Source organism: Schistocerca cancellata, chromosome 4 (genome assembly GCF_023864275.1).
Source record: "Schistocerca cancellata isolate TAMUIC-IGC-003103 chromosome 4, iqSchCanc2.1, whole genome shotgun sequence".
NCBI lineage: Eukaryota > Metazoa > Arthropoda > Insecta > Orthoptera > Acrididae > Schistocerca > Schistocerca cancellata.
The window spans coordinates 585,594,396-585,621,589 of NC_064629.1; the positions used below are offsets into that span (position 1 = coordinate 585,594,396).

A 27,194-nucleotide genomic window follows, 5' to 3' on the forward strand; every position below is an offset into this window, starting at 1 on the left:
TTCTCGTTGCAGACGGGGGAAAAAGTTCGAGTAAAGAAGACGCCCATTTAATAACGACGTCGTCAGTATTTGGGAGGTTAGTTAGGAGGACAAGACCGATTGACATACTGAAGGAACCATCACTCTATTCGGCTATAAGTGATTCAGGGAAATGAAAAACACATAGTCACGATGCTTGGGCGCTGATGAGAACACCCGACATCCGAATACCAACACAATGTCTTCAAGGTCCTCCCGCAGCCGGCTATACACAAGCGACTTATTGGTAGGGTTTCGAACTTCTGCAACGCCCATAAAAAGGACACCAATGTTAATTCTAAACTTTTACTCCTAGAAGTTGTTTTATGAAGGGAAGGACATGTACAATGTAGTACCCAGGAAAATTACACTAAATTAACGAAAACAGCAAAATAACTTTGATTGTTACTCTTTTCACTAGCACTACGTTACCTCAATGCATTTTTGTGCAGATATGTGGATGAATGTTGTTTCAAATGGCTTTCTCTCGTGCACAATTATACCTCTTTTACAGCTTAGGCATATCGTCTTTAAGTATTATTGACATGCACTGGGTATTTCTTTCCCCGCAGAAGCCTGACAAATGCGGGAACCAGTTCTCTGAAGGGATGTTGTGGATGAAAAAATTTATGCTCACAACCGGACGATAGAACCTGTATCACTCGCCACTCAGACACGATGGTGGGTTGGGCTCATCAAGGGCACTATTTCATCCTAGGTAAACATCCTCCACTTGAGACTAAAAATGCCCTTTTGGCAAGTTGTATATGCAAGGGTTCACGTGTTTTTCGAAGAAACCGTACCCTGGCATTAGCGTTTACCACCGTGTACCGCGGCTGATCGAACACATTTCTCCACGCCCTAGAGGCGATGTTTGTGTGTCCACGCTGATCTCAATTTCTATGGTCTGTTACAATGGGGGACTAGAGAATTTAAAAAAAAGGGAATGAGGGAAGAGGATGGGGGTGGTTTCTGCACACTGTCAAAGAAAATGGTTCTTGATTGCAATACTGATGGTGGTTACCCTGTGGAGTGACTTCCTGAAATCTTATACTATCTACTATGGATCACTTGAGACTAAATAATTCTCATTTGTAACGTATATCGAGAGCTAATCGTCCACACGCCTTCAGTGAGCCTCCAACAGTTGTGCATCTCTGCTAACAGTGATGGTTGGAAACCAAATGGGTACCAATACTGTAACAACCGCCCCAATGCCATTTTCAGCCATAAAATTGGGTCTAGTGTTGCGGTCCCTGCAGTACCGTATTCCTTTCACTGCACAGTAATGCTGTTGCAAGACATAGGTACGCGTAGCTCTTTATCCCCTGCGTCCTCGCCAAGAAATTTAGTTTGTACATTATGTTAGCGAGTAGCGGAACCGTCAACTCTCTTCAGCTTTCACTCTTGCGTGCACGTGGCGTGCACCAAACGACTTGCGTGGAGCTACAGCTTACGGCTCTTCCTTCCCCAGAATCTTACTATCTTGACATCACTCAAGATTCTTCTGAAATAAGAAGGGAGGAGAGAATGCTATCTGATGGACACGTTCTTCGTGTAATGACTGAATGGTTGAAATGAAAATTTCAGGAATCATCGACATACGAATGTCCTTTATCTGACTGTCGATGTGCTTTCCATGAACATTAGTGAGACCGACAGAAGGGCGACAGTAAATAGAATTGAAACTCACAGGATAAGTCATTTGTCAAAGTGTGACAGGGACGCAGAAAGGCGACGAAAATCTTAAGGGCTCGACTTCATTATTGTTGAAGCTGTGTCAGCTCATGCAGAACCTTCTGCAGACCACAGCCCGGCACACAGCGTTCGTTATAGGGTGACAAAGAAGCAACCCAGAAGAACTATGGCGACTCAGATTTGTTCCGCCGTAATGGACTCGGTGGATTCCTTTCGTGGCAACAGGTAGAGATGAACATTTTAAGGGGCGTGCAATGTTAATACCTCCGGAAATACTCTGAGAGACCAATTTTAAGAGTGTCCCCATACACAATACAGTCTATCCTTGATTAATCTTAATCTGAATGGAGGTGATATGCCTGCGGCTCTATATACACAAAATGTTATTCACTGTTTAGCGATTGTATAAAGTGGAAGAAGAATAGGCTTTAGATTAATGAGTTTTACTTTAACTTCGGTGAACTTTGACCTCTGCTGAAAGCAGAGGAACTACAGCGCCAGAAAACGCTGACATGCTATACTGCTTTCCGAATAAAGGATACTACACACTGGCGTATGCAACTTCAGGCTACCAATACGGGAAATAATTATCTCGTTCGTCGCATGAGGTATCTTCATTCCTGCTTTTCTTTTAATCGGATCTTGCATTAAACTTGCAAGCGCGTAACACCCATCCTATAAGACCATGCCTCAAAGCATAAAGATGTTTAAGCCCACATTCAGGTTGACGTGGATAGCTTTACGTCAACAGCATTAATAGAAGTAGCTACATTAAACCATCGATGCACGGGAACCATTATTAATACACTTAGGTGAGAAAAGTCATGGGATACCAAGTTTTTCCCGGCGTAGTGCAGCAACTTGACGTGGCATGGGTTCAACATATCTTTGGAAGTCCACTACGCAAATATTGAGCCATGCTGCCTGTACAGCCCTCCGTAACTGAAAAAGTGTGCTGCGCGGGATTAGCCGAGCGGTCTCAGGCGCTGCAGTCATGGACTGTGCGGCTGGTCCCGGCGGAGGTTCGAGTCCTCCCTCGGGCGTGGGTGTGTGTGTGTTTGTCCTTAGGATAATTTAGGTTAAGTAGTGTGTAAGCTTAGGGACTGATGACCTTAGCAGTTAAGTCCCATAAGATTTCACACATATTTGAACATTTTGAAAAAGTGTTGCCGGTGAAAGACTTTGTGCACCTCTTGATTATGTCTCAAATGTTCCATGGGATTCGAGTCGGGCGGCGTCGGAGGCCAAATCACTCGTTCGAATTGTCGAGTTGTGAACAATTACTGGCCTGGTGACCTGACGCACTGTCAACCATAATTCCATCGTTGTTTGGGAACATGAAGTCAATGAATCGCTGCAAATAGTCCGTAAGTAGCCGAACGAAACCATTTCCAGCCACGAGCGGTTCAGTTGGACCAGAGGATCCCGTCATTTTCGTGCAAACACAGCCCACACTATTATGGAGCCACCGCCAGCTTGCGCAGTGCCTTCTCGACAACTTGAGTCCACGGCCTCGTGGGTCCTGCGCCACACACTAACGCCAACATCAGTTCTTACCGATTGAAATCGGGACTCTTCTGAGCAGACCGCGGTTTTACATTCTTCTAAGGTCCAAAAGATTTAGTCATGAGCTCAGGAGCGGCGCTGCAGTCGATGTCGCGCTTTTAGTAAAGGCACTCGCATCGTTCGTCTGCTGCCATAGCCCATTAACGCCGTATTTCGCTGCCCTGTCACAACGGATATGTTCTTCGTACGCCTCACATTGATTTCTGCGGTTATTTCAAGCAGTGTTGTTTGTCTGACAGCATTGACAGCTCTACACAAACGCCACTACTCTGGGTCGTTAAGTGAAGACCGTCAGCCACGGCGTTACCTGTGGTGAGAAGAAAAGCCTGAAATTTAGTATCCTGGATACATTATTGACACTGTGGATACTGAATACTGAATTCCCTAACTATTTTCGAAATGGAATATCCCACGCATGTAGCTCCAACTACCATTCCGCTTTGAGTGTTAATTCTCTTCTTGCGACCATATATACGTAGGAAATCTTTCCACGCGAATCACCCGAGTACGAAGGACAGCTCCTCCGATGCACTGCCCTTTTTATCTTGTGTACGTGATACTATCGCCATCGGTATATGTGCATGTCGGTATCCCATGACTTGTCACTTCAGAGTAGTGGTGTGCATTAGGTCTCACTGGTCCAAATGACTGAATTTGTCAATTTCTTCAGTTCTACGTCTGAACTGGTGTTACATTCGCTCAAGCGCAACAAGAAATGGAATATGTTTAAAACTTCAGGTGGATTTTTAAGCGGAATGTTTATTTATGGCAGCAGCATATGCTCTTGTGCTACCAAAATTTAAGACACTAGCTTGTATCTACGCTGAGATTCGTAAATGTCCCCAAACTTTCGTATCTTCGATACACTCCTGACACTGTGGATCTTTAATATTGGATTCCCTAATCTGTCACTACTATTCACGACAGTGTTCATCAGTGCACAAAAATCTACTAATACAAAACGTACGACACATCAAAATAATGTAAATTTCCTGTATAGCACTGCGATTATCTCGATACAGTAAAGACAAGACTGTCCATATTTCTACGGAACTAATTGCTGTGGCGTATTACTGCGTTTACTTTTGATCTTCAACTGTGTCTTTACACTGCGAGAAGATTCGTTAAAATCTTTCAGCTCTGTGGCAGTTTACTACATACGTGCATGTATGCTCCACCGTAAAATTCCGTGTACTACTCTTAGATGCAACACTGGAGAAACCAGACTGGTGCTGCAAGCTGCGCCGGTTTTACCAGCCGGCGGAGCTAAAAAACTACAGTAATAAACTGCTCCTCCAGTCCACTGAGTTAATGTTGCGAACCTCTTGTCACGGAGTAAGGACACAGCTGAAGATCGGAAAACAGTAGGGCACTAACATGTTATGACGAACAGGTTCCAAAGGAGAATGCAGTCAAGCCTCGATTCGTACCTTTATGCGTGGCTATCTGCGCACTTTACGCGCTGATGGGTCCCTCGCTGCCATCGCCCCTGGAACAAGGAAAACGTCACAATTAACATCAACGCCGCAATTAAAAAAACAAAAAAAACTTTTTGCAATCCATAGACCGAGGTGCAGAGTCTTCAGGAGCTCGACCGAGAACTTCTGTGTTGAAAAAGGCTGTTGAGAATGAAGCTAATGTTTGCACGTAATGGATAGCGGTGACGTAAGTATCTTTTTAAGCAGTTTCAGTATTTATAAGTACTCTCGCATATGCAAAGGCAGGAAATTTCACAGTCTCCTCTGTCTCGCCCGGAAGGGTAACTTCTTTACGAGACAATTTTAATGAATTTTGCGGACCTGCTAAAAGAAATCAGTAGAAATGTTTTGTTTGAAAGGGTAATGTTAAAGATAATGCGGTGAGACGATTGTCTGTAAACTGTGGAAGTAATGTTAACTTAACCAGTTGAGCAAGAAATTGCAAACTGGAATTAAAGAGCAACACTTACTGCCGAAAAAGTTTGAAAACTAAGGCACGTATCAGCTTAAAAATGTCCCTGTAAGTTTCTGATAAGCCAAAATTTTTGTAACCTGCTCTCCTTGACAAGCTATCTGACATACAGCGATTCTAATCGCTAGTTTGACAAGAAAGAGACCGGGCAGCAAACGCCGTCCGCTGACAGTTCTCCAGAGTGTCTTGTGCACCTCTAAGAAACTTAACTGACGAACGCGTCATGATATTGCCGTTACAACGAATAGCACTCAATATAACGCTTGCAGCTTGTAGCTTTCCCACTATGTTCTCAGTTCCATCTGTGAATGAATGATACCTCGTGATGACTGGGTGTTGTGTAATGTCCTTAGGTTTAAGTAGTTCTAAGTTCTAGGGGACTGATGACCGTAGATGTTAAGTCCCATAGTGCTTAGAGCCATTTGAATGAATGATACCGATAACTTAACGAGTCTGGAACTAATTTTCCAGGTCTACGTAATTTATCCAACTTTTTCGTACCTCAAGTCAACACTGCCATTATACACTGATACGATAATCAGTTTGAAACAAAATTTGCTGCTTGAAAATTTTTATTCTTTCGTTGCAGTCTCCAAACAATGGACTGCCGTTCGTGGTTTCGGATTTCTCCTCCTCCTCGACTCCAAACATCATATCTTTCTGTGCTGGTTCTGAAATCTTCAGTCTCTTCTTGTTTCTCCGCTATAGGTGAGATATCCCGTATGTAAGTCGATATCGGATATAAAGGTTGGGTGTGGTTACGTTGACAACTTAAAAGATCCGAGGTTCGAGCTCCAGGCCGTCCTAGGCTCACTTATCGGTTCTTTCAACTCAATGACATCTATTTGTGAAAAATGCTAATCCATACCGTCGTTTGCACTCCAAGTTCCAACGTACGTAACTAGCTCGGTAGATAAAATCAGTTTAATGGTCAGAGGAAACCGAGGGCATACTACCTCCAATAGAGTTCGCCCAGTAAAGACCTGCGGCGTATAAACCAACCTTCGGCTTGAAGAGTTTTACTTTCATAAAGGCTAGGGCGTATATATTTCCCGACTATCTTTCTTTCCACCTTGAATGACATCATACTCCAGTTGTCACGGTGTTTATCATATTCCACATGGCTTCTGCCTTCTTTCTTTCTGCGGGCTGTCTCCCAGACCACTTTGATCATCCTATCTGTTTCCACCCTCATCACAAGACCAGCCAATATTTTCATTATGATTTTTGCTGATACTTTCGTCGTGGTAGGTATCTTCCGCTGAGGCTAGCACAAAAGAGTCGTCTTTAAACTTCTTACTCTAATTGCTCAACGCCCTCTCTTCGAAGCTTTTTCATCTCAGCCTGTCTTACAACCATGTGCGTCATTGTTGTCGTGTAGTTTCTAGTTGTCACGAATTTCTACATTGTTTTTATTGTCCACTTCACAAGTTATGAAACAAACCGTTATCTTCTACATCCATTCGTATCAGCTCATTGCTTTTCTTTCTCCCGCTACACATTCACTCACGGATTTAAATTCATTCACGTCCCGTCCAGTATTTCTACCTTTAGTATATTCAGCAATGTTCTAAGATATACTATACTTGTAGTTTTATTCAAACTGACTAACTATTTTTGCAATCTCCTCCTATCAGTGAACTTAGTGTTTGCAAAAGGTAGACAATCCAAATGTGTCCTGGTGGTGGTCTGATCGCCAAGGTGCGTCTGATATGTTCATTTCCTTTATTGTTATTCTCCACACTTCACTTATTTCATCCAGCAATGTGGCGAACAAAATTGCCGATTACCCCCTCCCTGTCTGAAGCCTGCATTGATCTCCGTCTCTTTACACTGCTCCCCTGAGGTATCTGTACATCTGGAATTGTCTATTTTGAGTTATGGTTTATGTAGTGTCTTATAGTCATCCGATCTTCAAAACCCTCTTGAGTTCCCGCCAATCAATCAACTAATTAATCTGCTGTTTCATCAAGCAGTTGTGCTAGTGACATTTTAATACGTGAATCTTTACGATCAGGTATTATGCCCTAAAAATTGCCCGGAAAGCCGAGCGCATTAACCTGCCATTAACGTAATCGGGGGAGGCAAGACAGCCCCGGATCAACGAGGCGGGCTAATAAGTCGGCCAGAGTGGATGTGCTTTTTGGCGGTTTCCCACCTACAACTAGGTGAACGCCGGGCTGGTATCCACGTTCCGCCTGAGATATAGGCTAGACAAAATTTAGGAAACGTCCTCACTCGAACATGAGATTTACTCCAGACGCAGACATGGTACTGTCCCGGATGACAGGGGTAAAGGGGCGGCGTAGGGAAGGGCGTTCTGTCGCCAACTGTCACCAACATTACCTCATCCCATACAACAATGCCGACCCAATAGTGTCACGGAAAATGAGGAGGAATGCTTAGAGTAGTGAAGCAACTTTAATCATTTAATAGAAGCAATTCTTCCGGCCCGATCTGTATACCAATTAGTTTCCATTCAGAGCATGCTGATGCAATAGCTCCATACTTAATCATATACAACCGCTCGCTAGACGAAAGATCCCTACACGAAGACTGGAAAGTTGCACAGGTCACACCAATATTCAATATTCAAGAAAGCCAATAGGAATAATCCACTACATTACAGGCCCATATCATTAACGTCGATATGCAGCATTATTTTCATAGTGTGTTCGTTCTCTTCGAGGTACTTCATAATGTTCGCTCTATTGACACACAGGCAACACTGATTTAGAAAATACAATTCTTGTTAAAGACAACTAGCTCTTTACTCAGACGAAGTGTTGAGTGCTATGGACAGGAGATTTCAAACTCATTCCGCATTTATAGATTTCCAGAAGGCTTTTGACACTGTACCTCACAAGCAGCTTGTAACTAAATTGCATATTTATAGAATACCGTCTCAGTTATGCGACTGACTTCCTGTCAGAGGTCACAGTTCGTAGTAATAGACAAAGTCATTAAAGTAAAATGAACGATTGCTGGCGTTCGCCAAAGTAATGTTGTAGGTCCTCTTCTGTTCCTTACCTATATAAACGATTTAAGAGACAATCTGAGGAGTCATCTTAGGTTGTTTACAGATGATGCTGTCGTTTATCGTCGAGTAACGTCATAAGAAGCTCGAAACAAATTGTAAAATGACTTACAAAAGATATCAAATGGTTCAAATGGCTCTGAGCACTATGGGACTTAACTTCTGAGGTCATCAGTCCCCTAGAACTTAGAACTAATTAAACCTAACTAACCGAACGACATCACACACATCCATGCCCGAGGCAGGATTCGAATATGCGACCGTAGCGGTCGCGCTGTTCCAGACTGTAGTGCCTAGAACCGCTCGGCCACCCAGGCCGGCACAAAAGATAGCTTTATGATGCGAAAATTAGCACTGACCCTAAATAACGGAAAATTGAGGTCATCGACGTGAGTGCTAAAAGGAATCCGTATAACTTCGGTTACACGATAAATCTGTCAAATCTAAATCTCTAGGATTTACAATTATAAACAAGTTAAATTGGAAAGGACTCTTAGAAAAAGTTGTGGCGAATGCGAACCAATGACTGCAATTTATTGACAGAACGTTTAGAAGATACAACAGATCTACTAAAGAGACTGCCTACACTACACTTGCTAGTCCTGTCTTTGAGGATTGCTGCGCGGTGTTGGATCCTTACCATATAAAAGTATTAACGGAGTACATCGATAAAGTTCGAAGAAGGGCAGCACGTTTTGTATTATAGAGAAATAGGGGAGAGCGAGTCAGTGAAATGATACAGGATTACGGTTGGTTGGTTTAAAAGGGGGGGGGGGGGGGACCGAACTGCAAGGTCATCGGTCCCTCGTTCCGATTAAAATAATTGCACAAAGCTGCTTCCTTAAGCAATCGCAAACATTTTCTGTAAAGGGATTAACCGCCTTGTCTCACAGTGGGATGCATGTATTGACAGTTGTGGCGATTACTTTTAAAATAAACGGGTTACATTTCTTCCCTTTGTCTCTTTTTCATTTGACTGCTCCTTACAGGTAAATACGTGCGCTGGAGTAACCTATTACTGAAACAAGCACTTCCGATCAAATACAAAAAACCTATCGCAGGAAGAACGGTGGCTAATATACACATTGACACTCAAACTCCTTGATGAGTTACATTCCGAGAAGCGCCGCCTTGATCGAAGATGGATGATTCATGCGTCGGTCTGACTGGTAGTAAGACTGCAAACCGCGGCGCTGCTTGGCGACTGGGTTCACATACAGGTGAACCCTGCTCCATTCGTCTTGTCGGAAGCAGCCCCAGATTAAGCATGGAATTTCTTGCGTGCCTTCACTACAAAAGTGAATCCTTCCTTGAGTCCCTTGTTATACTATCTATCCATAAGAAAAAGGTACCAACGCGGAAATCGGGCTGTGAGAAGATTTCATCTTTCACGCATTGCGTCGTGTGATTTTTAACTCTGTACATAATACGACAGAGAGCTGTCGTCTCCAACTTCGCGCTTTAATGAAGCAATAAACAGATGAAAACCTTTCGCAGTGCAATGGCGGACACACAGAAAAAATTTCTGCTCTAGGTAAGACGTGGAATACTTTATATACATTAAGTTGAGCGGCAATAAAAACATGGCAGTAAAACAGCAACATCATTGAAGGTAAATAACGGTTAGTTTAATATTTCGTTAAAGACTTGTCAGTCATTTGCATTAAATGCTGCTGTTACTTTTATAGTCAAATGTAGCGTGCACGGGAAAATCGATAACAGACAGTACTCAAGACTAAATCTGTCAGTCTGCAGCGAGGTGCACGCTGTAATAAAACGAGGTTTAAAACTGTGTGCTAACCACAACTAATCGGGACCTTTGCTTTCGTGGGGAACGAGTATCTCTGAAGATCCCCCTCCCTCCCACCTCTTCCCATTTGAACACATCACGGCCCTATTCAAAGCTTCAGCCAGTAATTACCTCTTCCTTCCTACCGAACTCTGCAGAAATGTCATTACATACCTTGCTTGGTTAGCAATCCTGCAAGACAAGAAATGGTTCTGCAATAGTCTTACGAAGACCTGATTTCGAGATCCAGGCCGAAACCATTGTGAACTGTTCCAAGTTTGTTTTAAATTCATTTATAAAAAATAGCTTATTCTTACTTGCTGCAGTATTAGTATTTTTCCCAGACTTATTTAATCTTTAATGAGGAAGGCACATTGAACTGTGCTCTGGACTAAGAGAATCTATGAATCACAGATTTTAACAATTCATGTCTTAATTATTTAAACTCACTAAATCACATTTTAATAAGATGAGGTATAAAAATAGCGACTATAACACTTCAATCCTGAAAACTTTATACCTAACGAGAGGAACAAATGTTGTAGAAAGAAATAATGTACCTCTTATAATAGAACACACGTGGCGCGAAGTATGTGGGGCAAAGAAATAGAAACATGAGGACCTGGAAATATAGGACGAATCCCTCTACATTTGCAGAAAACCTTTGAGAAGATAATCACAAGCCGATCACTAGATGGGAAGAGATGAAAATCGTAAGAATGAAACAAAAAACATATCACTTTATAATGAACTTTTCAAGTACACCAAACCAATGCAGAAACTTTTAAATAACTAATGCACGTGACAACTCACTTTTTACGTTGACAGAAATAAATAGCACATAACCTCCAGTGGTGGTGATCAGAATATCCCTTTCCCCTCACTGCCCCCTGGATCCCTTCAAATAATCTTTACCGTCATTACATTTCTCGAAACACCCACCGTCCCTTCTCACTTAAAGCAATGGCAGCTCCACATTTCTACAACTCCCTCCCTTCCTATCCTTTAAGTTCACTGAACTACTGTCGTAACAAAGTCCCTCTGACAAATATGTTATCCACTCTCCCTCCGTCGCCTTGTTCTACACATTCTAATAATGAACAATAGTTGTGGAGATGCCATCAAAAGACAACCATTTTAAATGATGAGCTCATCATCAGTGACGTCTTCCTACCACATAGGATGGACAGAACAAGCTCTGAAACAGCACGAATACGAAAGCTTCCAGTGACAGTATGCGTCAAATTTTCATTTATGCAAATAAGACGTGAACCATTTTAAATCTACGATTAAAAAATGGTTCAAATGGCTCTGAGCACTACGGGACTTAACATCTGAGGCCATCAGTTCCCTAGACTTCGAACTACTTAAACCTAACTAACCTAAAGACATCACACACATCCATGCCCAATGCAGGATTCGAAACTACGACCGTAGCAGCAGCGCGGTTCCGGAGTGAAGCGCCTAGAACCGCTCGGCCGCAGCGGCCGGCTACGATTAATACAGGTAAAAAAAGAAAAAAAACAATCATACTGAATATGCCTTTCGCATGAAATGCAAAGCACATCTCTGAATATACCAATACCGCAGCAAGAAAATGGCATTTTGCTCAAACGAAAGTTCATATAAATGAAAAGCGCTAGTTCGCTTTTGTTATACACTATTATTTTTATTGTTTTTCGGCTTACAAGTTAGTAAAATGTCTCAAGATGGCCTTGGAAGCCGAAAAGCGGTTAACACAATAAAAGTAACACTGCAGAACAAAAACAAACTAGCCCTTTTCATTTGTTATAATAATGTTCTACCAAGAAGCGACGGAAGACTCAGTTAACGTGACAGTTCATATACCTGCTGCAGAAAATGGCCTCTCCAACGAACTTGTTACGTGTTTTAGTATGAGTGGATCGAAAGAATCTGAAGTTGCTCGCCGTAAGTATCGTTTCAGCACTCATATGAGTGACATCGGGGAGCTTAACTAAGAACGGCAAACCCGAAGCGTCTCGCTCGGGCCAGCTGATTTAGTTCAGGTTACTTCTACATCTACATCCACATCCATACTCCGCAAGCCACCTGACGGTGTGTGGCGGAGGGTATCTTGAGTACCTCTATCGGTTCTCCCTTCTATTCCAGTCTCGTATTGTTCGTGGAAACAAGGATTGTCGGTATGCCTCTGTGTGGGCTCTAATCTCTCTGATTTTATCCTCATGGTCTCTTTGCGAGATATACGCAGGAGGGAGCAATATACTGCTTGACTCTTCGGTGAAGGTATGTTCTCGAAACTTCAACAAAAGTCCGTACCGAGCTACTGAGCGTCTCTCCTGCAGAGTCTTCCACTGGAGTTTATCATCTCCGTAACGCTTTCGTGATTACTAAATGATCCTGTAACGAAGCGCGCTGCTCTCCGTTGGATCTTCTCTATATCTTGTATCAACCCTATCTGGTACGGATCCCACACTGCTGAGCAGTATTCAAGCAGTGGGCGAACAAGCCTACTGTAACCTACTTCCTTTGTTTTCGGATTGCATTTCCTTAGGATTTTTCCAATGAATCTCAGTCTGGCAGCGTATTCGACGCTGTGACAACAGCCGTATCGACATTCGTTTCATCAAAGTGAAATCTTCTTCTCGAACCTACTTGCATTTCACCAGACGTTCTTAAAACTGCCTCTATCTGCTCACTGCTGTCATCGACATTACTACTGGTCTGCTACTGCGACTGTCGTGGTGCAACCAGCTCCAGGGCCATAATACAAGCTGTGTGATCCAGCCCAGTCAGTTGTCACGACAGACCAAAGAGGAGAAATACAAGTAAAAATGTTAGGGGGAGGAGGAAAGGCGGGAGGGAGAGGGGAGACTGTAAAAACTGGCCCTGCAGCCGGCGGTGCGCCTGGGTACGCAGGACTGCGCAACGCGCGGGTTACGTTCCTTGTTTATCATACGTATTAGCGACTGCCGAGCGACACCACCGTGAGCCTTGCCCTGCATGATGAAAGCTTCCTGACTCCCACTAAGGAACTGTCACAGGTCTTCAGCTACCACCACCTTCTATCAAGACCTGCACTACTTCATCCAATTAGCACTTTCCTTCTCTAACGACGTTACCGAACAAAAATTCACATGTCGGATCGATGAAGGAAACAAACACAGTTCCACGCGCGGGGAAGGAATTCACTTGACGTGTGCTAACAGTACACAGTGAGCACTAGCTATCGCGCATCGACTGACAGCAACAGACAATTTCAAATGATAGGTACGCCTGGGACAGCGTGCGTTATCAATGTTTCAAAACGCAACGCTGGGGCTCATACCTGGGATTCTATTTGTAATTGGAAGATCGGGTGAAGCGTTTTGGGTAGCCCTTGGGCTAGGGACACTGTGTACCCAACAGAACGACCGCCGTGTTATTGTAACTATCCTACAGTAGAGGGCCAAAGTATGAATAACACACACTTCCTCCAGCTTAGGGATATGGAACAAATCGGGTGGTTCTTTTTCGCATTAGATGTGGTCTACGGTGCACTTTCATGGATTTACATAGGCACTATTTAGTTCATGGATGGTTCCTGAGATAAAACGAAAAATATGGTCTTTGGGTACCGAAACCGAGTCACGGATTCCAAGACGACTGCACAGCAAAAGGCTGTAACTTCTACGACATATTTCTAAGGTCCTACCTCTAACAATGATGAAAATTTTCCTGATAACCTTTGTCTTTTCCGAGAACAGGTGTTCAAAGTTACCCTACTTGTACTCGCAAAATATATGTATAATATTCAAAGCGAGGCCCTGTGTGACATAGCACAGAGAAATATGCTGTCAAGTGTCTCCATTATTATCAGAAGGCTTCTGAGAACCCCGAGTTGTACTGAAACACATGCAAAATTTCTGCCACCGTAAAATCCGGTCTGAGGTGTAAAATTAGTCTTGCGTTATTTCAGTTTCACCTAAATAAACTATCAGAATTTTAGTGACCCATGAAGTTCTTTCCGTATGAATTATATGCTCCGCTGTGGTAGGAGAAAGAAGGGAACCAGCGGAAAAATGCTTCTATCGGAGCACAAAAAAGGCGAATATGATCCTGTTTATTAAAAGACACACTGGGAAGTCGTGTACTGGCTGCCCCTGTCTACCTTCCTCAGTACCTTCAAAAATCTGCCCAAAAATTTTGGCATACAAACGTAATAGCGCTTTCTTATGCTGAGAGAGGAGGAGGCAGTGGCAGTGGGGATGAGACGGGTGAAGTAATAAACACTGGAAGATAATAGAAAGTGCTTGTGGTATAAAAAGAGCGAAGGAGACATTGCTAGCGGGAATTTTTGGGAAAATTTTTAAGGATGCTGAGGAAGGCAGAATGAGGCAGCTGGTACCTTTTTAATTCAGAGCCTTTTAAAAAGAAGTCAAACATAGTGAAATCAGCGGAGAAATCATGCTATCGGGACACAATTACTGATCTTGACCAGATGGTGTGCAGTTGAGGTGGGCGCGAGTAGACGAAGAGGATCTATTTCCTTTCACTACGTGATCATTGGGCACGCACTGGGGTCAATCACACTTATCAGTTATCTATGAATACCTACCGGGAACATGTTAAGACTCCAATTTATTGAGAGAGACCTTCAGGAAACAATACTTCTACAAATTGTGTGTTACTATTAGGATAGCGTCTATAAAACTACTTTAAGTTAGCAAGAAAAACCATGTGTGTTGTGTAAACAATCTCAGACGAGCAAAATTTCGTCGATCAATTTGCAGTCGTCGGTTCGCAGGCTAGTAACACAACGAAAGAATGTATCTCGTTTTGCACAAATGGAAGTTGAAAAGAAAGAAATAATAGAGAAGTATTAGTTAGCTCTCACACATTGCTGAAGTTCGAAGTAATTTTTTCGAACTGTAGGTTAGGTTAGGTTAAGGCGAATATCGGCGATTTAAGTACTGAGAATCGATACTGCTTCCGTGACAGTTCTTTTGGACGAGTACGACATGGAAATTCGAACTATTTGCAGTTAACAGGTAAGTGATGGCGTTCGAAATTTGCCAATAATGACTGGACATCTGTTATAAAAATGCTATTCAGGCTTGAAAAGCAGCAACTATAGAAATCGTATTAAATTTTGATGTCCCGTATATGTGCCTACACTGCTATGACAACTGCACACGTGTTGAACATAAATAGTAGGACCATGTAAATCAATTAGCAACGTAGTATTTTTCTGTCGACACAAAAAAAAACTGTGTTCGTGACTCAGTGGTTACATGCTGGACTATGGTTCTAGAGATCCTACTTTCGATTCCAGGTCAGTCCCAAATCGTCGGTATTTTTACGAATATCACTTCTTTCGGCTCTCGAAGTGTTTGTTAATATGTAAAGTGCGCAGTTGCTTCGTATTTCAGAGCTGTAGTTTCCAACATATCTGAGTGGTAGTTCTGTTATAATCTATAAGTAAGGAAAGACTGATGTTACCTCTACCTTAGCAGACCACGCAAATGCGTACACCTGGTTACGCTGTCTCGATAATTTCTGCACCGCTGACTAACAATTGCTAAAAAATTGGACTCGTCACATGTCTGTGTTCCTCGCCTTCCATCACGATGGAAGACATTAGCATTTTTACTGTGTATGGGGAAAGTTTTAAAGTCTCTCTTGACATTGCAGCCTTTGTCTTCCTTCACCTTCGACCGCAAGGGGTGATTCCTCGGTAGTAACCCGATTGGATTGATTCGGTTGACGCCAGTGGGATAAACCACAAAAAATTCAGAACGACCGGCCCGGGATTTGAACCAACTTCTCACCTTTGATCGTAGTTTTTGCAGTTGCGAAGCGGGTTTCGGTTATTGGAAACAAGGTAGCACTACACACTGATTGTCAGAGGTACACCGATCAGCCAAAACAACATTACTATTGTTCGCAGCGGCGTTGGATGGCGCCTGGTGGCGTTGCGTGCATGTAACGCAGTAACAAAAGTATGTAAGCAGAGCAGACAGGGCGGGAGATCACCCTACCGAAGAGATGGGCTGCAAATGAGGAGATCCACTGAAATAAGCGACTTCGACAAAGGGAAGGTTGTTATTACGCAGGGCCTGTGAACGAGTGTGTCGAAAACGGCGAAGCTGGTCGAATGTTCACGGGCGACTATCTTGAGCAGCTACGGAAAGAGGTAGGAGGACAGTGAAACTACCACTAGGCGCTAGATGGTTGGACGTCCACGACTCTTCACAGAACGTGGGGTACGGAGGCTTGTCTGCTCTGGAAAGTAGGATTGACCGATCTGTGGCATCTCTGCGAAAAGAGTACAGTGAGTACAACGCTGGAGCACGCACAAGTGTTTTGGGGCACGCCGTTATCGTACACTGTTGAACATGGAGCTCCGCAGCAGACCACCCCTCCGTGTTCACATGTTGACCCAACGACATCATCAGTTACGATTGCAGTGGGTACGGGACGGCCCTGTTGTTGTAGTCGAAGACACGCTGACTACTGCGAACCATCTGCGCATCTCTTTATGCTTTATGTCTCCCGGACGGCGATTTCATCTTCCAGCATAATAATTGTCCGTGTCTCTGAGCCAGAACCGTGCTACAGTGATTTGGGGAGCATTAAATAAACTCACGTTGATGACTCGGCGACCAGGTTCACCTGGTGTAAATCCTATGGAACCCATCTGGGTCGTTATCGGGCGCCATCATCGCGTACGCAAATCAGCGGCCCATTAATTACGCGAACTACATGACTTGTGCGCAAACATCTAACGCCACATACCTGCAGAAACCTACCAACAAAGCGTAGGAACCCTAATACGCAGAATCCGTAATCTATTTCGTTCTAAAGACGGACAAACAAGCGATTAAGCGGGTAGCTGTAATGTTTCGGCTCCTCAGTATCTTTTGTAAGGTTTTACCTACATGACTTGCTAAACACAAAACATACCCATTTTTGCTTTAGACGCAAGTGTTAGCTTGTCACATAATTGCGCGAGTATCTTCATCTACAGGCATATCCCGCATTTCACTTATCCGTGCGTGGCATAGCTATCATCATGCCATTATAAATCATCTATTTCCCGTTTCATTCAAGTAAGCAGCTATTCGCCTATTTCTTCGCGCAGACGTATGAAGACCATGAACACTGGAGCAGCAACACTATTTTCTCGTTAATGTTTTCCGTATCAAATTAACGGCAACAATAGGCCAGCTGACGACCTAAGTATAGCCATACCCCTGTCATAACGCGCGAACAACAGGAACAATCGCCTGACAGGGCACTTGGCATGGCGAACTGGTTTGCGACGAATTGCTGCGCCAGGGAGGCCACAAGCGTGTTATTAGCCACGTTAAGTCCGCTTGCAGCCGACAATCACGTTACTCAAGCGTACCAGCAGGGCTCTCGCAGCGAGGAGAACGTGTGGCGAAAGTAGCGCAGCCTTCACACCCAGAGCGCACGCAAACGTGCATTTATATATAGAAGACCTCAGCGCAACCATCCCATGACGTGTCGTCTCTTCTACTATCAATAGATATCCCCCATCCTCCTCCTCCCTTCTCTCTCTCTCTCTCTCTCTCTCTCTCTCTCTCTCTCTCTCTCTCTGATGCAGCACGCCGGCGTTAGTCTGAATAAACAGTGCTACGGTTTTGGTTTGTGTGTTGATGAGATTCATGCGTTACATCGTGCACCGGAGTACCCTACCGCTATATGATGGCTGCACTGAATGTTGTAGCTGACAGCTTTTGTAGACAGCCGGCCGGTGTAGCTGTGCGGTTATAGGCGCTTCAGTCTGGAACGGCGTGACCGCTACGGTCGCAGGTTCGAATCCTGCCTCTGGCATGGATGTGTGTGATGTCCTTAGGTTAGTTAGGTTTAAGTAGTTCTTAGTTCTAGGGGACTGATGACCACAGGTGTTAATTCCCATAGTGCTCAGAGCCATTTTGAAGACACTAGTCAGCTTCCACTGACGCTTGGTCATGTACATTAATCGCTATCACGTAACTTTGCTTAGACATCTTCCATAGTTATAAATTAAGCTAATTTTGGATAAGTAAATGAAACACGAATGAAAGTTTAGCTTGCAACAATACGCAACATCATCACTACACAAAATAAATCCAAAATAAGAGGAATGTCATTTACGAGATTCCTTGCAGTGTTTTAGATTATTTCCTCTCACACTGTTGCTCCATAAGCTGGGATAGATGCACTTCGATCACAATACCCGCTACATCGATTCTGTCCTAGTTTCTGAATCACGTTGTATTTGGTAACCGCAACAGTTCTTTATATAGAATAGTCATTGCATGTTGAAAACAACAACGATTCAGTCGACCATTTATGTCAAAAAATAATTACACTCCCAAATGTCACCCGTCCTTCCCGTCGAAGTCGAGGCTTGTTCAACGCATCGAAATTATGAGTTACAAGACACTACACAGAGGAGCAGAAATCTGAATAAATCTGACAGTCTAATAATGGCGATAACATTGAGGGGAAACAAGAGACGACTGTAAATGGAAAGATATGAAAAGAGAACAAGACAAAAGTAACGGGAATAGGAAAAGAAAACTTTAATGCTTTAGCCATATAATGTATGTTAATTTTACCCAGACCAATGCAAGGATATTAATTGTCCTTTCTAGCGGTTGTGGAAGAATGCAGCACCTATTCTAATATTTTCTTTTCTTCTACTTAAAAGGCACTATCTGGGAGTCGTCTTTCTTCCTGTACTTTGACAGATTTTAGATTTAAAGTTCTAACTGTCTTTCTTGATAAACATACTTTAAAAAACAGAAACAATACTTAGATATCTATCCCTTCATGTCTTTTTGCAAACGTGTATCCTAAAATCCTGTTGCGACTGTACTTTTTGCTGTAATTTTCAAAGAGTTCAATATAGCGTTTGCGAACACACACGAGGAAAAATATTGCACATTACTTACACAACAGCCATGTTGCAGGAAGTTCTAGGTCGGCTACACACTTTGCGGAAGTGTTAGTACTAAACCCGAAAGACATACTGCAGTACTATGTACAGAGCGAACATTAATGAAAACGACGAACTGCAGGGACGGATTCTTGACTGGAAATGGAGGCAAAAAGGTCCTTATCAACGTGTTCTGAAATGAACGGTGTGAATGCTACGACAACAAATCGTCCCGGAACACAGCACAAAGCTGCATCGCATTCACGTCACAACAGATGTTCAAAGGGGCCGTTACGGGCTGCAATGCACGTGTTCACACGTCGCACCATTTATTCCCACACCCTTTCGCACGTTCGGCCCTCTCTCCGCATAGCATCACAGGCGTCACACAGACCCCTGAACAGCGTTTTCTCATCAGTAACTGGTTGGGCATACACGAAGTTTTTCATATGCCCCCGGAGAAAAAATACAAGGAGTTTAAGCCCGGTGCTCTAGTAGGCCATGCTACAGGCCCTCCTCGTCCTATCCAACGTCCGGGAAAGATGATTAGGTGTCGGCAAACTGTAATGCGTAAGTGGGGTGGTGCATCGTCATGCTGAAACCACATAACCTGTGGTATTTCCAGAGGCACATTCTCAAGCAGCGGAGGCAGAGTAGTCCGCAGGAACTCCACGTACTTTACTCCGTCGAGACGTTGTGGAATAATAACCGGTCAAAGTACGTGATCGCCAAGAATTTCCGGCCACACTTTTTTTTTTTAGCACTATGGGACTTAACACCTGTGGTCATCAGTCCCCTAGAACTTAGAACTACTTAACCCTAACTAACCTAAGGACATCACACACATCCATGCCCGAGGCAGGATTCGAACCTGCGACAGTAGCGGTCACGCGGTTCCAGACTGAAGCGCCTAGAACCGCGAAGCCACACCGGCATGGCCGGCCGGCCACACACAGATGCTGAACCGATGTTGATGAGACGCCTCAACCATTCCCCGAAAATTGTCTGTAGCCCACAGACGTCGATTACGCAGATTGATGATGCCATTTCTAGTAAAGATTGCTTCGTCGGTAAAAAGGGCTGATGACAAATCTCATAATTGTGATGGTCTGGTGTAAAAAACTATCAACGAAGTCCTTGCCGCAGAGGGAAATACGCTGCTGATAATCCTTGCACTCTTCAGGTGACAGGGTAGTAGCGGGGGTGAAGAAATTTATCAGCACGAACCTATCCCAAAATGACAAAGGGCAGTAATTCATATTAAAGGTCAATGCTTTGACGATATAATCGACGTTCAAGCTAACATGAGTGCGAGTTGTACAATATCCCAAAAAAAGGGCTTTTCGACATATTGATTTGGTTGTACGAACGTTCTGGGCGTTGCACTAGAGTGGCACTGGGTGGGGGGCTGGGGAGGAGATAAGAGCTATGTATAACACCTAAAGTATTAAGAGCACACACTCGACTTTTCATCTTAACTGTTCTCTTGTTTTCATAAATCATGCCTCTAATCTTTTTTGCACTGACGAGCTATGATGCTAGTGAATCACACGAGTCTTCAGACGATACAACCAGCAGTGGTGATCGGCGGAGGGGAAACATCATAAGGCGATCAGAATGTATTTTTCACTGTGCAGTTGGGAGTGCAATATTCCGAAACTTGGTAGCAGACTGTGTGTGTTGGCAGCAGACCTAGTGTGTGTGCCAGATCAGTACTCAAATTCGAAATCCGTCTGGGCTAATGACGCACGATCCGCCACCACGACTTCACTTCTTCCAGCACCCTTCTACTCTGCCACCTTCAAAGGAGGTGTCTCGAATGCCTTGCTTGACTAGTACTTCAGGCATTAAGAATATAGCGGAGAAATAGCTTAGCTGGGTCTTGGGCTGATTGCATCACGCGGGTCCATCCTTTTAAGAGGTTCAAAGATAAACTGACATGATGTATCTAATAAAAAGTATAAAATTAAAGCTTGTCCGTCACTGTTTCTAGACTTTTTGTGATTATACAAACAATTAGTCCCTCGATTCCAGTACTACGGGAGATTCATGACACGAAATCTACGTTAAATATCGTTCCGGCAAAGATCCCTAAAATGATATAATTTTTTCACATCTTCATTGGTTTCGTTACAACTTGATTAAAAACAATATGTCGTTGATAAATAGTTAGAAGCCACTTCTTTATATGCGGATCCGACGAATTGTGCTTTTACGTCATCGAGTGTGGGAAAGGATGGGTATGTGAGGCCTCTATTTACGATCCGGGGTAGAGAAGAATTTCATGTACATCGACATACTTACTCGGCAAGTCATCGAATAGTGAATAGTTGTGTGTACCTTGTACCACTACTAGTCATTTCTGTTCCTGTTCTACTCGCAAACCAAGCGCGGAAAACTAAGTTTAATGCTCCGAATGCGCCATAATTTGTGGTCCTTACGCAATATCTACGTTGGCGGCAGTAGAATCGTTCTGTAATCATATCAGCATCAAATGCTGAATCTCTAAATTTTCACAATAGTGTTCCGCGAAAAGACCGTGGTCTTGCCTCCAGGGATTCCCACCTGAGCTCACGAAGTATCTCCACAATACTTGCGTGCTGATCGAGCCTATCTGTAACAAATCTAGCAGCCCGTCTCTAAACTGATTCTATCTCCCTTTAATCCGACCTGGTGGGGATTCCAGATAATCTAGCAGTGCTGAAGAATTGGTCGCACGAGTGTTCTATAAAAAAATAAAAGTGACCAGGACGAGTGGATATGACGACGTGAATGTATGCATATAACCATATCCCGCGACGCGCACACCACGTGTACGCCCGCCACGTGATCCACATGCAGTGCGGGCTGTGTCAGTGTGAGTGTGATTGTGAGTGGAACAGTGTAAAGGGGAAGATGGTATTCACAATGGCGCAGTGGGTGTTCGTTGTGGAAAGTTACGTGACAACGAAGCCGTGGAAACCGCTTAGGCAGTTTTCTGCTCAGAACTTTAAATGGTGTCAAAGTGCCAGCAAAGAGTGCCATGCAATGCTTAGTCAGAAAATGGTGTCAGACGGAATCTGTTTTGAACAAGTCAAAAAACATTCCGAAACGTGACCGCACACCAGAAAATGTGCTGCAGTTCACCAGGAAAAGCTTCAGAGTCGTACCAAATCAAGCAGAAGTCTGTCGCACGAAACCGGCATATCACGTCGATCGTGCGGACGAATACTCCTACTTGACATGCACATGCATTCCTCCCGAGTGTGTGGTGTTCGTGCATTAAAACCAGCAGATGCTCCTCAGCGCCTCCAGGTTGGTGAGTGGCTGTTCTTTATGTCTGATTATGCCTGGTTTCACTTGAGTGCTTATGTTAACTCACAGGATCACAGGTTCTGGGCAACGGAGAATCCGAATAACTTCCACAAAACATCATTGCATTATCAGAAGGTGTGCAATGTCCGCACGCCGGATTTTTGGTCCAATCTTCTTTCATCAGACGCTGACTTCAGCGCGTTTCATGAGCAACCCTTTGAAACCATATGTGGCAGCGTTAACGGAGGAAGTGCAGACCTACAACTACTTCAAACAGGATGGAGCAACTGCCCATATAGCCGACCGAACCTTGGAGCACGTTTACACCATCTTCTCAGTCTGGCCGCGGCCCTAGCTGCCCACCCAGGTCGCTTGATCTGTTAGTGTGCGATTACTTTGTGTGGGGAGTTCTCAGGTGTAATGTGTATCGCAACAATCCTCACAGTCTTGAAAAACTACAGCAGAACATTTCGGTTGAGACAGCAGCAATTCCAGCAGTTCAGCTTCGATCCGCCTGCAGCAACTTTCTGACCAGGGTCCAAAAGTGCCAAGAGATGAATGGTTGTCAATTTCAACATCATCCATAGTCAGGTTAATACTGTATTTCCTTTCCTCTGCTGTGTTTCTTTGTAGCCTGGAACTCTGTTTTTTGGGCCACTTTTATTTGCTCCACCCTGTAGATGAGCTATATTTTCCTGTAATTCTCCCAATAAACCGAAGTCGAATATTCGCCTTCTCTACCACTATCGCGATGTGCTTGTCCGATTTTGTATCGTTTTGCAACGTTACGCATATTTATTTATACACTGGTGTCCAAAATTAAAACCAAACGAACTTTTAGAAGGTTACGTTTATTTTGCTACACAACAGTAGAAACATGTGACAGAAAGTAGAAACAATATAAAGAATACAGAACGTAAACAACTGCTACACGTGTAACGGTAGACAAAAATGGTTTTCGTTTTTTCCAACGTAACGGACTTACACATATTCCGGCAACTGGTTAAAGCGCTCAGTACCGGGTGTGACCACCTCCATCAGCAGTACAGGACTGACAAACGACAGGACATGCTGTGAATGACATCAAGTCTCATGTTGAGGCAGTAACGCCCCAGCTCGCAAATCGTGGAGAGTGGTTGGTGGATGTTGACGTGACGCAACCCGTGACCCTACTGCATCCAAGACGTGCCCTATGGGTTTCAAATCGGGAGGGCGAGCAGGCCACGCCATGTGTGCAGTATCTTCCGTTTCCAGGAAAACATCAACCACCCATGCTCTGCGAGGTCGAGTATTATCGCCCAGCAATTCGAAGTCTTGGCCCAGAGAACCTTGCAACAACCGCATATGAGGTCCCAAGATCTCGTCACGATACCTGACAGCAATTAAACCTTGCCGATTTAACCGTACGATTTCATGAAGAGATGCTCGAGTGGTCAACAAAATCCCTGACCACACCGTTACGAATCCTCCTCGATATAAGTCTCTTTCCACAATGTTTCGGTCCCTAAATGTTGTTTCACGTTCCCTTCAGATGTGAATCCGTCGTGGATCACTCTCCGGACCAAATCGGGACTCATCTGTGAAAAGAGCATTGGCCCACTGTTCGACCGTCCAGGTGGCATGCTGACGGCTCCACTCTAGACGTTCCCTTCAGTGAAGACATGTCAGAGGTTCTCACACAGCAGGTCTCCGACAGTGAAGGCCAATCTGCCGAAGCCTTCTTTACACCGTCTGTCTATACAACACGTCCAGTGGATTCTGTGATTCCGATGCCAGTTGCCGTGCAGTATTAAGGCGATACCGTCGTGCCCTTACAGCCAAACAACGGTCCTCTCTTTCTTATGTTACACGCGGTCGGCACCTCTGTGGTCTTCGGGACACAGTTTCGATCTCTATGAACTAACGCCACATCCGAAAAATAACCGAACGATTCACATTAAGCCATCGCGCCACATCAGCTTGCGACTGTCCTGCTTCCATTCTTCCCATGGCCTTCCACCGCAGAGAGCCTGGCAGGCGTCTTCTCTGTGCCATACTGCACCGTCTGTGACTGTGTACACAGCGACTGTGGATGTGGGAGTTGCTGGAAAACGCTACACCGTTTGATAGGTGCCCTGACGTCCTCGTCGGCGTGGTTGTCCGTTGACCGGGATGCCATCTTATGTGCAGGACACGATCGTACGGTCATCTGTTGACAGGGTTGTTATTATTATATCGTGATTTAGACACAGGACGAGGAAATAGTGGCTTGTTGCTTTAATTTTTGACACTAGTGTATTAGCTGTAGCCCCGTGATAGAACAAGACGCACACGTGATACTTACACGTACTGATAGAGCTTCCTGCGTTTTGTAAACTTACTCGTGCATTCATGAGCAGAAGTCTGTAAGAAATAAGCTACAGAATGTTAAAAATTCTGAAAATATCGTACAGTTAAGTACAAATACAGGAACAAGATATGCTAAAAGCACCAAAAATGGGCTAGAGTGCACAGAACTATGGAAACAGTCCAAAAAGCGTAATATAACGATTGCAGAACCCAAGATCAAGTTGACGGGAACGCCGCAAATGCGAGGAATCGGGTGTGGCGAACGAAGTGAAGATCGTTCTGCCGGGCGTCGCAGAGACGGATATAGACTGACCGGGAATAGCCCACCCAGCTCATTGTTGAAAATAAATGTTTCTCAGACATAAAACATCCGTATATTTATACATGCACTCGTTTTCTTGGCATTATAGAACTGTTAAAATCTTCCTCAGCACTCCTGTTATCCGTTAATTATTTTAAACTTAATGTAACTGGTATGCATGTACGAACCAGTAGGCCGTTTTAAGACTAAACTCTTCCTTTTAGTAAGACCGCTCAAGCTTACCATTTACAGTTCATATTCTCCAACCTGCTGCTCTTTAACGTTAACCAAGGCTAATTTCTGCATTAGTGATATCAAGAAGCATCACGTGACCTTGGAAAATCTCTCCCGAGAACTGTTGCATACAAGAGGATTACACTCTTTTCCTCCGCAACTACAGTTTCAAACTGAAGAGAAAGACCGAAGGTGCCTAATATGCTCGTGTGCCTGTGTCTTCCGATATTAATAATACGCTTCTGACACACTGAAGATTCTATAAAGATCTCCTACGAACCTCACATGCTTCAAGTTTCACATGGGGACCAAGGCAGAGAAGAAGGAATCATAAAATGGGAAAGGGAAAAATGATGAGAGATTGTGGATAATTAGAGGAAGTGGTCATAACTTTGACAATATTGACTATTTAACAATCTGCGCTACCTTTTCTTGAAGCGCGAAAGTAAGACAAAATTCTCTCCATTATGTTGAGAGTACGAACGTCAAATGTGTGCAACACGCGTGAATCTTTTATATTGTTTGTTAAATTAGAACTTTTTCCTGAAAAGTCAGTATCTTTTGGCTAATCAGACAAAAGTGTTCGTTAGCGTCATCAGTTCAGCCTCTTCGAGTCTCTTACGTAGGACCTCTACTGTATAAATGCACATGTTCGTTTTCACTACGACGCTCGCCCTGTCTTTCAATCTCTTTCTTAGTGCTGTCGAATGCATTCAACAAGTGCAATATCTGTCTACTCATCCTCATGATGCTTCGCAAAAAAGCCACGCAATGCTTTCGCAGAAACCCGTGTCACTTGAGTTTCCGTGAAATGCTTACGTAACCATGCTCATTCACGTCGCTATTCGACGTTTACGTGAATGAACTTGCTAGCAAACCACTGATAGTAAATATTGTGTTTTAGCATGCAGGAGATCCAGTACTTAGTGCGTAAAACACCGTGTCTATTGTATTGTCTAAGAAAAGCATCGTACAATTAAGTGGACCAACATAATGATGTTCTCAACACACTGCTATTGTTAGACTACCGAAAATGATGGATGCAATAACACTGTCAGGTTGACTTCATAGGCTCTACCGTTGAAATAACGTGCGATGCTCCTCTTATCAACTTGGCTTGACGATTCAGCCGCAAACAGCCCCTGCCCCCTCCGTCTTCTAAGGAAAGAGGAGGATCGAATTTCATAGATCGTCTCGTTGAAAACAAGGTCGTTTGAGAAATAGCTCTGATTGGGAAAGGAAATCGGCCGTCACTTTTCAAAGGAACCATCCCGACATTTGTCCCTAGCCATTTAGGAAAATCACGTAAATCTTAATGGCCACACGGGCATCTGACCACCGTCCGCGCGAAACCAAGTTCAATGGGCTAAGCACTGAGTCCGAGAAGAGTACCACTAACTTCACTAACTATCGGGCATTTGCATACAGAGTGATCTACCCGAGGCCAACCCTCCTGATGCCATCCTCTCTATGTACGAACATCCAGCATCCTTATCACGATTTCCAAGAGGTCCAGTCAACAACACACGACACGATCCGATCCGATCCTATCTGCGATAACGTGCAGTGAGGGGTGGGGGGGTGGGGTGGGGGGTCGGGGGGAAGAGGAGCAGGGGGAGAGGGAGGGGGACCTATCCCTATAAGCACTCCTACGTCGACTTCAGGAAAGTCGAAACACCAGTTGGGGGGGGGGGGGGGGGGGGTCAGGAACAGTGGTCAGTAATTGACATTCTGCACCACAGGCATGCTTGACATGCAACACATCCAGATGGAAATACTTCTTCGTATTACTACGACGGCGGCCTGCTCTTACACGGTTCTAGCGTAGATGCTGATAATTTTCTTCTGCTGATATTCACAGCTTCTTTATTCGTTAGCTGCTGTTATTATTCTAACAGATACTTAACTCTAGCAGACTGAAATTTTATACACGGAAATTAGCAGGTTTTGCATTTATTGCTTATGAATAAACTGAGGATTGACAACTATTATTTCCATGCGCATTTTCTTTTTCGGTATCCTCCATCCTGCCGAAGTTCTCGTCATATTCTTGTATTTCAGTAGTTGTTCT

The 27,194-nt window shown here is 44.0% G+C and overlaps 1 protein-coding gene across 1 annotated transcript in view; it reads right to left on the reverse strand.

The window, feature by feature from the left end:
- The window catches only part of LOC126184524 (uncharacterized), a 260,194-nt gene that overhangs the window by 73,703 nt on the left and 159,297 nt on the right, over positions 1 to 27,194 (reverse strand). The window contains exon 2 of the mRNA XM_049926924.1: positions 4,713 to 4,771. The gene's annotated coding sequence lies outside the window, so the exon portion shown is untranslated. The remainder of the gene's footprint in view (positions 1 to 4,712; positions 4,772 to 27,194) is intronic.